The sequence below is a fragment of the Pungitius pungitius genome, chromosome 10, assembly GCF_949316345.1.
Source record: "Pungitius pungitius chromosome 10, fPunPun2.1, whole genome shotgun sequence".
Taxonomy (NCBI): domain Eukaryota; kingdom Metazoa; phylum Chordata; class Actinopteri; order Perciformes; family Gasterosteidae; genus Pungitius; species Pungitius pungitius.
In genome coordinates, this window is record NC_084909.1 from 18784865 (window position 1) to 18795842 (window position 10978).

Below are 10978 nucleotides of genomic sequence, written 5' to 3' on the forward strand. Positions count from 1 at the left end.
CACTTAGAGCAAAGTATTCATGTTTCGTTTCGTGAGAATCACGTTTTAATCTTCCATATTGTCATCCCACCAGTGTTCTTGACATTCATTTGATTTCATTCTGATTTACTTGTAGGTGAATAAATCTGCTACATTTTTTAAATATGGCTTGTTGCCGCTCTAATTAGGTCAAGTCAATTTAAAGCTTTTGTTATAATCCTATAAAGCTCACTAAGCCACATTAATACCACTACATCATTTTGTATTAAAAGAAAAAGAATGCAAGGTAAACAGATTTCAATAGAAATCTCTTTCAAAAAGTTCCTTCCAAAATCAATCCTGATGTTAGAGAAATCAAATAGTCATGTGATTACGTCATTTTCTAATTTTATATGCTGTCACACCTTCCTCGCCACTGTTTAATTAGCTGTGAGCGTTTTCCAGCATGCCCCATTTTTAGGTAATGTCTGTCAACTACACACGCAGAATTCTAAATATTTTCAAGAGCACGCTGCTTTTTGTTGAAGTGAAGGAAAAAAAAAAGCCGAACGAGATGGCTGGTCCTCTGATAAAATAAACCTTTGAGGATGCCAGGAATGGGAAAGACTTCTGTGAAAACCTCAAATATGCCGGCGACACACGTCAAGCCGGCGGATGCCGACATACTGGCAGCCACTTGGACATTGAAGAGACGAGCGGTTTAGGACTTGCCGCCGAGTTGTCTACGCTCTTGGCGTTACTCGTGGTGTTTGCAGAGCTCGTGGAGCTCGTGAAGCCAAAGGCTGGATCAGCGTCTCTAAAGCGCTTCCCAGTGCGTAAAACCAACATCACCTCCATTGTATTCATACGGCTCAAACAGGCCCCCCACCCTGGTTGGATGCATATTTCACCGTGTTTATTATCACTGTCGACTTGTTAAAAGCCACAGATATTTCAGAATTTTAACACTGGAACCAAGACTTCAAAATGCTCCTTTGTGTTCCCATTGAGGTCAGAAGGAATTAATTCAAGTTCTTTAATTATCCTTCCCCCCCCCCCCCCCCCCATTCTGCACCGTGCTGATGTGGCACTGCCTTCACCCTTCGGACCCAGGTCTGTTTTGGGCCCATTCACACATTAAATAGCCAATAAGAAACCTCTATTCTATGGCCAAGATAAAGGCCTTCTCCAGGACACAGTGAGATGGTTTACGCCCTCCCACTATTTACGCAGACCCTGGCTTCTTCTTCTTCACATGACATTTGTGAGAAAAGCTTAATAAAGAAACACGACTGTAACCTGGTTACTTAACCGCATCGAAATTTGCCTGAAGGATAGTTGTGGCAACCCACGGGTGCAGGTCCCTAGGAGCACCAATCAGCACCAAGGTCAGGTGACTAAAAGGGGATACGCCCCGCCCCCCCCCGGGAGACAACGAGCGGCACAGCTGCGGCTCATGAGGCTGATGAAGGTGGGCCCCACTATAAAGGACCAACCGTTCCAACAGCCAGGGAGAACTAGACGTGAGTAGGAGGTGACGTCAGGCCGAGGCCTGCGCTAACACATATGCGTTAACCCCTAAGGACTTTTCTTCTGTTTTCCCTGCAGTGAGGAGACCAAGTGCTGGACCGTCGAGCGGGACCGAGGGACCCAAACCCTCCAAAGAGGAAGAACTTACTTTGGCTTTTTTTTCTTTTTGTTTGGACGTTTAGAAATAAATCAAACCTTTTTTGTGCAACCACTCGTGACTCCCAGCAGATTCTTTTTGCCCACACCCGTGGATTGCCACATATGGTGGAGAATGCGGGCAATTCTTTAGTTCCACCGCCGTAACCCCGAAAGCAGGAGACTATGGGAGAAGCAATGGAGGCCGCGATGGCCAGGCTTCTCCAAGCCCAGGCGCAGCAGGTGCAGAGCATGGCAGCCCTTCAGGGGACATTCCTAGGTTTGGTGGGGTATTACCAGAGGTTCATTCCCCGCTACGCAACTATGGCAGCCCCCTTGCATGACCTGACGAGAAAACGGGGGCCGGACAAGGTCAAATGGAACACCGAAGCTAACGGGGCCTTTGAGTGCCTACGACAGGCTTTGTGCACCAAACCGGTGCTAGTAACGCCTGCCTTCTATCTCCCATTCCTAGTCCACACAGATGCGTCGGAAGTGGGACTGGGCGCAGTACTATCTCAGGTACGAGACGGAGAGGAGCACCCGGTGATGTATATCAGCCGAAAGTTTCTGCCAAACGAACGCGCTTACTCTACTGTGGAGAAGGAGGCGCTCGCCATAAAATGGGCACTGGACAAGCTTCGCTACTACCTCCTGGGGCGGAGTTTCACCCTGGTGACCGACCATGCCCCCCTGAAATGGATGGCGCAGGCAAAGGACTCCAACGCCAGGGTCACCCGCTGGTTCCTGACCCTCCAGGACTATAAATTCACGGTGGAGCACCGACCAGGGAAGGAACATGCTAACGCGGATGCACTGTCCCGGCGGGACGTTTGTATGTGGGCGGGACGGCGGGGTCCCGGCTTTCTGCTGGGGTGGGGGAGTTGTGGCAACCCACGGGTGCAGGTCCCTAGGAGCACCAATCAGCACCAAGGTCAGGTGACTAAAAGGGGATACGCCCCGCCCCCCCCCGGGAGACAACGAGCGGCACAGCTGCGGCTCATGAGGCTGATGAAGGTGGGCCCCACTATAAAGGACCAACCGTTCCAACAGCCAGGGAGAACTAGACGTGAGTAGGAGGTGACGTCAGGCCGAGGCCTGCGCTAACACATATGCGTTAACCCCTAAGGACTTTTCTTCTGTTTTCCCTGCAGTGAGGAGACCAAGTGCTGGACCGTCGAGCGGGACCGAGGGACCCAAACCCTCCAAAGAGGAAGAACTTACTTTGGCTTTTTTTTCTTTTTGTTTGGACGTTTAGAAATAAATCAAACCTTTTTTGTGCAACCACTCGTGACTCCCAGCAGATTCTTTTTGCCCACACCCGTGGATTGCCACAGTTGCTAGGCAACCAGTGAAGACAATGTACAAGTAGTACCAAGGAGGATGGATAAACTGTTTTCAATTAAGAAACGGCCACACCACCTACGTGCCTCTAAAACTATGAAATGCGTACGATCCATTCCGTTCCTCTCACAGTGGCAAAGTCAAACGTGGGGGACGCCCACTCTCCGGACCGGGCCCGCGGCCCGCCAGTTTGACGCATGCGCCCTAATGCGTCCGGAGGTGATTGAAGTCACCCTGGAGTCTACCCTCTCCAAAGGAATTTCAATGAAATTCAAACTATGCCTCATTCTTCTCCAAGAGATGTCGACCAAAGAGCGAGCTCGCTGCAGTGGACCCGACCACGCGCTGACCCTGCATCCCAGCCGCGGGTCCAGGTCACATGAACCGAGCAAGGAAAAACAACTCTTGATTTAGCACTAGTGCATTTTAAATTATTTTAACTGGGCCTATTCAACGGTTAGCACTAGAAAGTTAATTTACCTTGTAACTAAAGTCAATGGGAAAAGTCTGTGGACCCGATGGCATCACGTGACGGGCCCTGCAGTCAGGGAACGGTCCTCCGGCTCATTGGGCGACAAGAGCACAACGCTTCTAATACTCGAGAGATTAAATACACGAAAGAAAACGTATTAAATGACGTATTATATTTCCCGTCAGTCAGTGGGTTCCCGTAATGAAAGACACGGTTCCGAGTTAAGACGTGTATGTACGAGGAGTTTAACACCGTTCGTTTCCTGTCTCACATTGTTACCCCCCCCCCCCCGGACTCGCTGGTTTCCACGGAGCATTCGTTCCCTGTGATCGCGCTCTTCTCGGGCTCAACAGGTGTGTGCTTCCTCCAGCTGTGACGTCACAAACAAATCGACCGCACTGCTGCGCGCGCGCGCCCGTGCGTGCGTGCGTGCGTGTGTCTAACCGACCCGTTAATCACGCGCAAGTTGTCGACGCCGCTGTGGACACGCCAAACACGCACAAAGCAGAGCGGAGGGTCCACCGTTGTCCGCTCGTTGGAACCCACGGACGCGGACGCGCACACCTACCTCGCGAGGCGCGCGACCCTCCGCGCCATCAGGTGGAAGGTGGAGCCATGCAGAGGAGCCGAGTGCTGCAGAGGAGAGGCGTCCTTCTCCCGTGGAGAGGCAGGGCGTCTCTCTCTCTCTCTCTCTCTCTCTCTCTCTCTCTCTGGATGTTCTAGGGAGGAAGAACCCAAGTGAAACGATCCTTCCACAGATGTCCCCCTGCTGTCTCTCTCACACTTGTCTTGAAACCTTACATGATAATGGACTAAATCAAAAGTAGGAGGACGTTGTTAAGTCAAAATGGAGAAATACAGTAAAATGGAAAAAAATAAATGCTTATAGCTACAACAGTTGGTTATGAAATTGAATGTTAAACTCAGTGAGCAGCTTTAGTTGTTCAAAAATGTAACTATGCTCAAAGAGGCCTGAATGGCTTTTGTATATACTGTAGTTTGGATAAAGGACTGTGACTTTCAGATCTTACATTTTATTGAATTTATATTCCCTCATTCGTGGCTCAATATGTCCGTTGCCATTGGTGACAGCAAGCTTTCACACACATGAAGGCCAGCTGCTAGAAGACCAAAGAGTAGTTTACCAGTTAAACTGACTTGTATCATTAAAGAGTCATGAAGGGCAGGTTCAACGTTTGAATTCGCCTTTTCCTGCCAAACGGACCAATTTGTTCTTTTGTGGCTTTTCCTCTGAGTTCTTCCTGAATTGTTCTTCCAACAATTGCAGCAGAATGTCCAGCTGACTCCAAGGAATTGTGTTTTTTTTCTTTTTCTCTATGTCCCAACCTGCCAAACCTTGCCTTGAATGGGGGACTTTGAAGTGTCCTACGGCCATGGCTGACCTCACAGTAAAACGAGAAGTGACCTCTTCACCCCGTTGGCCAACACTCCACATTCTGACAAGCTCACACAAACCCTGGTCTTCTCCCAAAAGAAGGACTTTTGTCAACAGCATGCAAATGGCACGATGATGCCATGAATGGAGCTCCTCTCTCAGGATGATAATGTAGCTCCAGCGTGGAGGTCACTCAGTCTTTATTTACAGGAGGGGCCCTCTGCTGGACTGAATACCAACACACTTGTGTCAAAGCTGTTGTGCTAAAAGTTGGTTTCACGTTTTCTTTAACATCCAAAGAATACAACTTTAGAATCATCCTCAGTGCCATCATTTCCGTTTGGTCCCAAAAAGACATTATCAAATCAAAGTCTAAACGTATTGCAGATATAATGAAGTATTTCTTCAGTAAATAATTTCCAGGTTAATGACTAGTATACTTACTTCATTCTCTGCATGCGGCTATATTTGTCTCCTAAAGAAACCGGTGCTTTCTCCTCCTCCTCCTTTCTCTAATCGCATTGTGCTTCCAAACAGTTTTTTTTTGTAATGCTAAATATTTTATTACTTTCAACAAAGGCTCTTTCCTTCATCTCATCGGGGAGTGGAGGGCGAAATGCAATGCAATGATTTTCTGTTGTTTTTTTAGATGAATCCCATCTATTCACGTGGTTCACATGAATAACAGAAGCCTTGAATAATAAGGCGCACTTAGTAGATAGAGCAACTTTACAGAGGCAAGAGACACTCAGGCCTCCATCTTTCAAAAATGTGACACAACTCAGTTCACAATGGAACCCGATGCTGATCAAACAGATGCCTGATTATTCTCTTTCGAGGGGTCTAAGAAGTGTTTTGAAAAGATTATTGTGAAATGGGGGAGATTTTTAAATCTCTGTGATTCTCTGCTGACTCACTCACTTTCCTGCAGGCTAAATATGATGTCATTGATTTCTCCTGCCGTCCTGCTTCTACAGGCCTCTCTGATGGTGATCTGCTCCCCACCCCCCCCCTGCGTCTCTGCCGGGCCCTGTCTCTGGTATGTTGTATGCATTCCTGCACTTGACCTGCAGATTTTAAACATTCCAAATGAAACGGTCTCTAATTACATGACATTACGTGTCATTTAGCTGACGCTTTTATCCAAAGCGACGTACAATAAGTGCATTTCCACATAGAGAGACAACCTCAGAAGAACAAGTAACAGGAAAGTACAATTTTCATCAAATAAGCAGTTTCAAAATATGTTATAGAAAAGTGCCATAAGTACAATTTAAGTGCTACGGTTTGCTAGTGTTTTAGTCAAGGTCAAGTCTGAAGAGGTGTGTCTTGAGTTTTCGACGGAAGATGTAGAGGCTCTCTGCGGTCCTGATGTCATCAAAGAGCTCGTTCCACCATCTGGGAGCCAGGACATCAAAGAGTCGCCATCTCGCCGTGTGCTTTTCTCTCAGTGAGGGAGGAACAAGCAGCTTGATGCAGATCGGAGTGTGCGGGTTGGGATGTAGGGTTTCACCATGTCCTGGATGTAGACTGGTCCCGATCCATTCACAGCATAGTACGTCAGTACCAATGTTTTGAACTGGATGCGGGCAGCCACTGGTAACCAGTGAAGAGAACGGAGAAGCGGTGTGGGAGGTTGAAGACCAGTCGAGCTGCTGCATTCTGGATGAGCTGCAGTGGTCGTATGGCGGTACCTGGGAGACCCGCCAGCAGAGAGTTGCAGTAGTCAAGGCGGGAGATGACAAGAGCCTGAATCAGTACCTGTGCCGCCTTCTGAGTGAGAAGGGGTCGTATTCTCCTGATGTTGTAGAGCGTGTATCCACAGGATCGGGTCGTCGCTGCGATGTTGGCAGTCAGGGAGAGTTGGGAGTCAAGTGTCACGCCGAGGTTCCTGGCACTCTGAATGGGCGTTAACACAGAGTCGCCGAAGTTAATGGTCAGGTCCTGGGTGGGAGAGTTTTTTCCGGGGAAGAAAAGTAGTTCGGTCTTGATCTTCAGGTGATGAGCATGCACCATTACACAGAAAGCACCAGATGTTGACTTGGTCCCTCACTCAACTCGACTTTCACGATGACTTGCAGAAAATACATGACTACAAATTTCAAGCCCCCGAAAGGGTAACTTTTCTGACTTCACTGACGTGGGCCTACTTTGGAAATGGGTCCAAATGAGTGTGATTGTCAATATTAATGTGCTGAGGGATTTAAGCCACTAAAATCAGAGAGACCCACCTTTACAGCCTCAGTCGGTGGGCTTTCCACCCGCAGGAGTAGATTTTTGATCAAGCTGACATATTTGCTCGAGGAGCGTAGGCGTCTGGAGTAATGTAATAATGGAGCCTTCTTGGGTTTGAACACTTGGCAGCTTCATCTGAGGCCGAGGTAAGAGGGAAATGAGAATCCAAGCTGTAATTTGCTGTCTTCAGAATTTCCGTCACATGCTTTTAAACTCTCAAACCACAATCTGGTGAAAGTGCCTTGAAAGGTTGCTGCTGTTCACGAATGGCATCTCACATTCAAAAGGGGGTTCTGTTCTGCAATAAGGAATCCCAGTGATATTCCCAGAAGGAAGCCCACGCATCGGGAGAGTTGATGGAGAGCTTTCAAACTCATTTTGACGTTTTGCCTCATCACAAATGTTAACATTTCAAACATCATTTTTATGTCATGTGAAGGAATTATGGGTAGGATTAGCCTTGTGCCTTCATGTCCTCATAATAAATCACTCTTAAACACGTGTGGGAAGATGTCAGAGCATCAAGTGACTTCTTTCTTTCAAGTCCTATCCTTCAAAAAATCAAACTGTGAAATTAGAACTATATTGTCCTTTTGAATATTGTGTCCTGTGTTTTGTAACAAATGGCAGGATGAGCGCCTGCTCTCTCGTTCCACCAGTAGAGGGAACAAGAGCTCCACGCTCCACTTGATGAGGCCGCCTGACCAGGGGCACTGTCTTCAGTCTTCTGTTTTAATGTCAGGTCTCCTTATATGACTCCCCCCCCCCTCCACGGACCAGAAACCTGTTTCTCTTTCTGGTGAATAGTGTCTCATTAACCAGAGCTTTCCTCATTGTTCAAACCCACACATCTCAGTGTGTCTTGATGAAATATGTTTTTGAGTTCAAAGAGACACCAGGTCGACAGTAGTAGAGTTAATAATCAGGTATTTCAGGTCTTTGAATGCAAACCGCTTTCTGCAAAAAAATTATAATATTCCTGCTACTCTGCAGGACTACCTGCTGCTGTCTGAAAATTCATATATAATAATATATCAATTTTATTTTAGAATTTTCCAAAGCCAAAGCATGACGTTACTTGATTTTGTTTTTTGCTATAAAGTCAAATTTTTGAGTCCAAAGCAAATAGAAAAGCCTCAGAGCCGTCGATCCTCTTTTTTTGTGCAAGTTTTAGGAGTTCAATAAAGGTTCAATAAGCTTCTGGGTGCACAGAAGGCCTTCCAGCAGAACGAGGCCTGGTAAACAGACGATGCAGTTGATCCACATGGCTTTGCAGTGATCGCGGGGGGGGGGGGGGGGGGGCTCCCTCCCGTCCCCCCCTGCAGTAACCTGCTGTGCATCACGCCGCTCTAAACTGAGGCAATGGGGTGATGTCAGCTTCATGTCCGGGGCTGAAGTCTCTGGTTGCAGCACGCTTCATTGGATCGCACAATCCTTTACTTCACCCCACCGGCTGCTGGGGTGACAAAGGGAGGGAGAGACACTGAGGCTCTTCATCGCCACTGCTATGATGCCACAGTCGACCACAGAGGCTGCCAGCCCAACAACGCGCACACACACACACACTCACACTCACACACACACACACACACACAGTTGATGAGAGAAGGACTTGTCTCTGTGCAAATATTGTGCATATCTTTAATTGTTATTGAATGTATCAAATGAAATGTGAAACAACGGGTTGTTTGACCATTTTCTCTCACACATTTTACTCCATGAATCAAATTCTGTCCGTGGTGGGTGTGTCCATCCACTACTTTTAGTAGACTGTATTTCAGATGACAAAAGAGACTCTGACGCATCTTGTCTATGTGAATTGGCCAAATTATGAAACATCTAATGTGTCTGAATAATCATGTTTGACCAAAGATGATAAAAAAATCTACACACACACACAATGACCCCCCCCCCCCCCCCACACACACACACACACACACACAAACACACAGTTACTGACTGGACATCTCTTCTCTTAAGTTCTTTATTAAAGATAACAAGCCGCTGGATTATCTGGCTGCATCTACTGTGAGTGTGAGTGAGTGTGTGTGTGTGTACGTGTGTGTGTGAGTGAGTGTGTGAGTGTGTGTGTGTGTACAGTATGCATGAGTGTCCTCGCTGTTTGTAATTCTGCTTAATTAACTGGACTGGGAGCGTTGACGGACATCTGCTCTCAGCCTGTCGTTTAGGGTAGCTTGACCCCCGGTAAGTGTGTGTGTGTGTGTGTGTGTGTGTCCGTGCAGAACAACCAGGTATGGACATTGGCCAAGACCGTGCCAGATAAACGTTGGATCCCATGACCAGATGGTGCCAGCTAGCGTCCCCTCTGGTGACTGGTGACCGCTAAAAACACTCCCTCAGACGTAACCCCGGTGCCCTGCATCAAACTGTCACAGAGCAGTCTGGTAAAGAAAGGAACTAAACACACGTACCGACACAACCAAATCATGTTGATCAAGTCAAAGGCCCTTTGAGCCAGTTCTCATCTGGTTAGTATCTGGGTAATGACCATTTAAAGTGGTGTAGAACGTTTTCTTTATCAGTTTTTGTGATCCATATTGATTAAATGCATGCATCTAAAGCGCCTACAAGGAACCTTTTCGAGCACCATACTTATTTCTTTCCACACAGTCCTGGTCCTGTCCCCCTAGTAACACATTGTATTATTAACAACAGATCTTACATCTTGCGCGTGGAGTAGAGCAGGTGCGCTGGGAACCGCAAGGTTGGCGTTTCGAACCCTGGCTGCTCCATGTCCCATGTTGAAGTGTCCCTGAGCAAGACACCCAACCCCTAACTGCTCCCCGGGTGCCCTTACGGCAGTAAGTATACTTCTCCCACTGTGTGGGGTGGGTTAAAAAACAGTTAAAAATGCAACGCTTTGGATAAAAAGGTCAGCTAAGTAAGTAGTTCTTGCAGACAAAGAGGCGCATGTCCATTTATGCATTTACCAGCTTGTAGAACTTTGTAGTCAAGACACCCAACCCCTAACTGCTCCCCGGGTGCCCTTACGGCAGTAAGTATACTTCTCCCACTGTGTGGGGTGGGTTAAAAAACAGTTAAAAATGCAACGCTTTGGATAAAAAGGTCAGCTAAGTAAGTAGTTCTTGCAGACAAAGAGGCGCATGTCCATTTATGCATTTACCAGCTTGTAGAACTTTGTAGTCAATCCGGAATGAGACAGGGAGCCAGTGTAGTGTGTGTAACATGACTTTGTTTTGTGCTTATCTGGCTTAACTCTGGCTGCGGTGATTTGGATGTATTGTAGTATATAGATATTCTTGCCAGTGATCCCAGTAGAAAGTGACTTACAGTAGTCTAGTCTTCAGGAGATTAAGGTGTGGACGAGCTTCTCTGCGTCTGACAGAGTCAAAGTGGTGACGGAGTTTGGAGATGTTTTTGAGATGATAGATGGAGGTTTTTAGATATCGTCAATAAAGGTCAGGTGAGGGTCACCCCTAACTCCCAGATTGGTAACTGTGGAGGAGAGGGCTATGACCTGACTTGTCAAAGGTGAGATGCATAATGGAGGATGACTGAACCTGGTGTGAAGTGCCAACAAGAAGGGCTTCCGTTTTAGGAACTGTTTAGCTGGAGAAAGCTGTTGCTCGTCCACGCCTTTATCTCCCCAAGACAAGCGGTGAGACATGACACGGCTGCAGAGGGGCTTGGGAAACTCTTGACGTAGAGCTGTCTGTCAACAATGGAAGGACAGTCCATTAGGGGGAGCATGTAGGTGATGAAGAGGATGGGGCCGAGGACCGACCCTTGCGGAACACCACAGGAGACGAGGAGCAGTCTGGACTTGCATCTTCCCGGTGAAACATATTCAGTTCTGCCAGAGAGGTAGGACTGAAAACCATTTGAGTGCTGACTCTGATGGTCCAATGTTGGTGTGGAGGAGCTGT

General features: G+C 47.4%; 1 long non-coding RNA gene across 1 annotated transcript; it reads left to right on the forward strand.

Annotated features, from left to right (window-relative positions):
• Positions 1-1303: 1303 nt before the first annotated feature.
• LOC134132846 (uncharacterized) lies at positions 1304-1699 on the forward strand. The gene is made up of 2 exons (XR_009957039.1): positions 1304-1481; positions 1567-1699. It is a non-coding gene; the product is annotated as an uncharacterized LOC134132846 (long non-coding RNA).
• The last annotated feature ends 9279 nt before the right edge of the window (positions 1700-10978 follow it).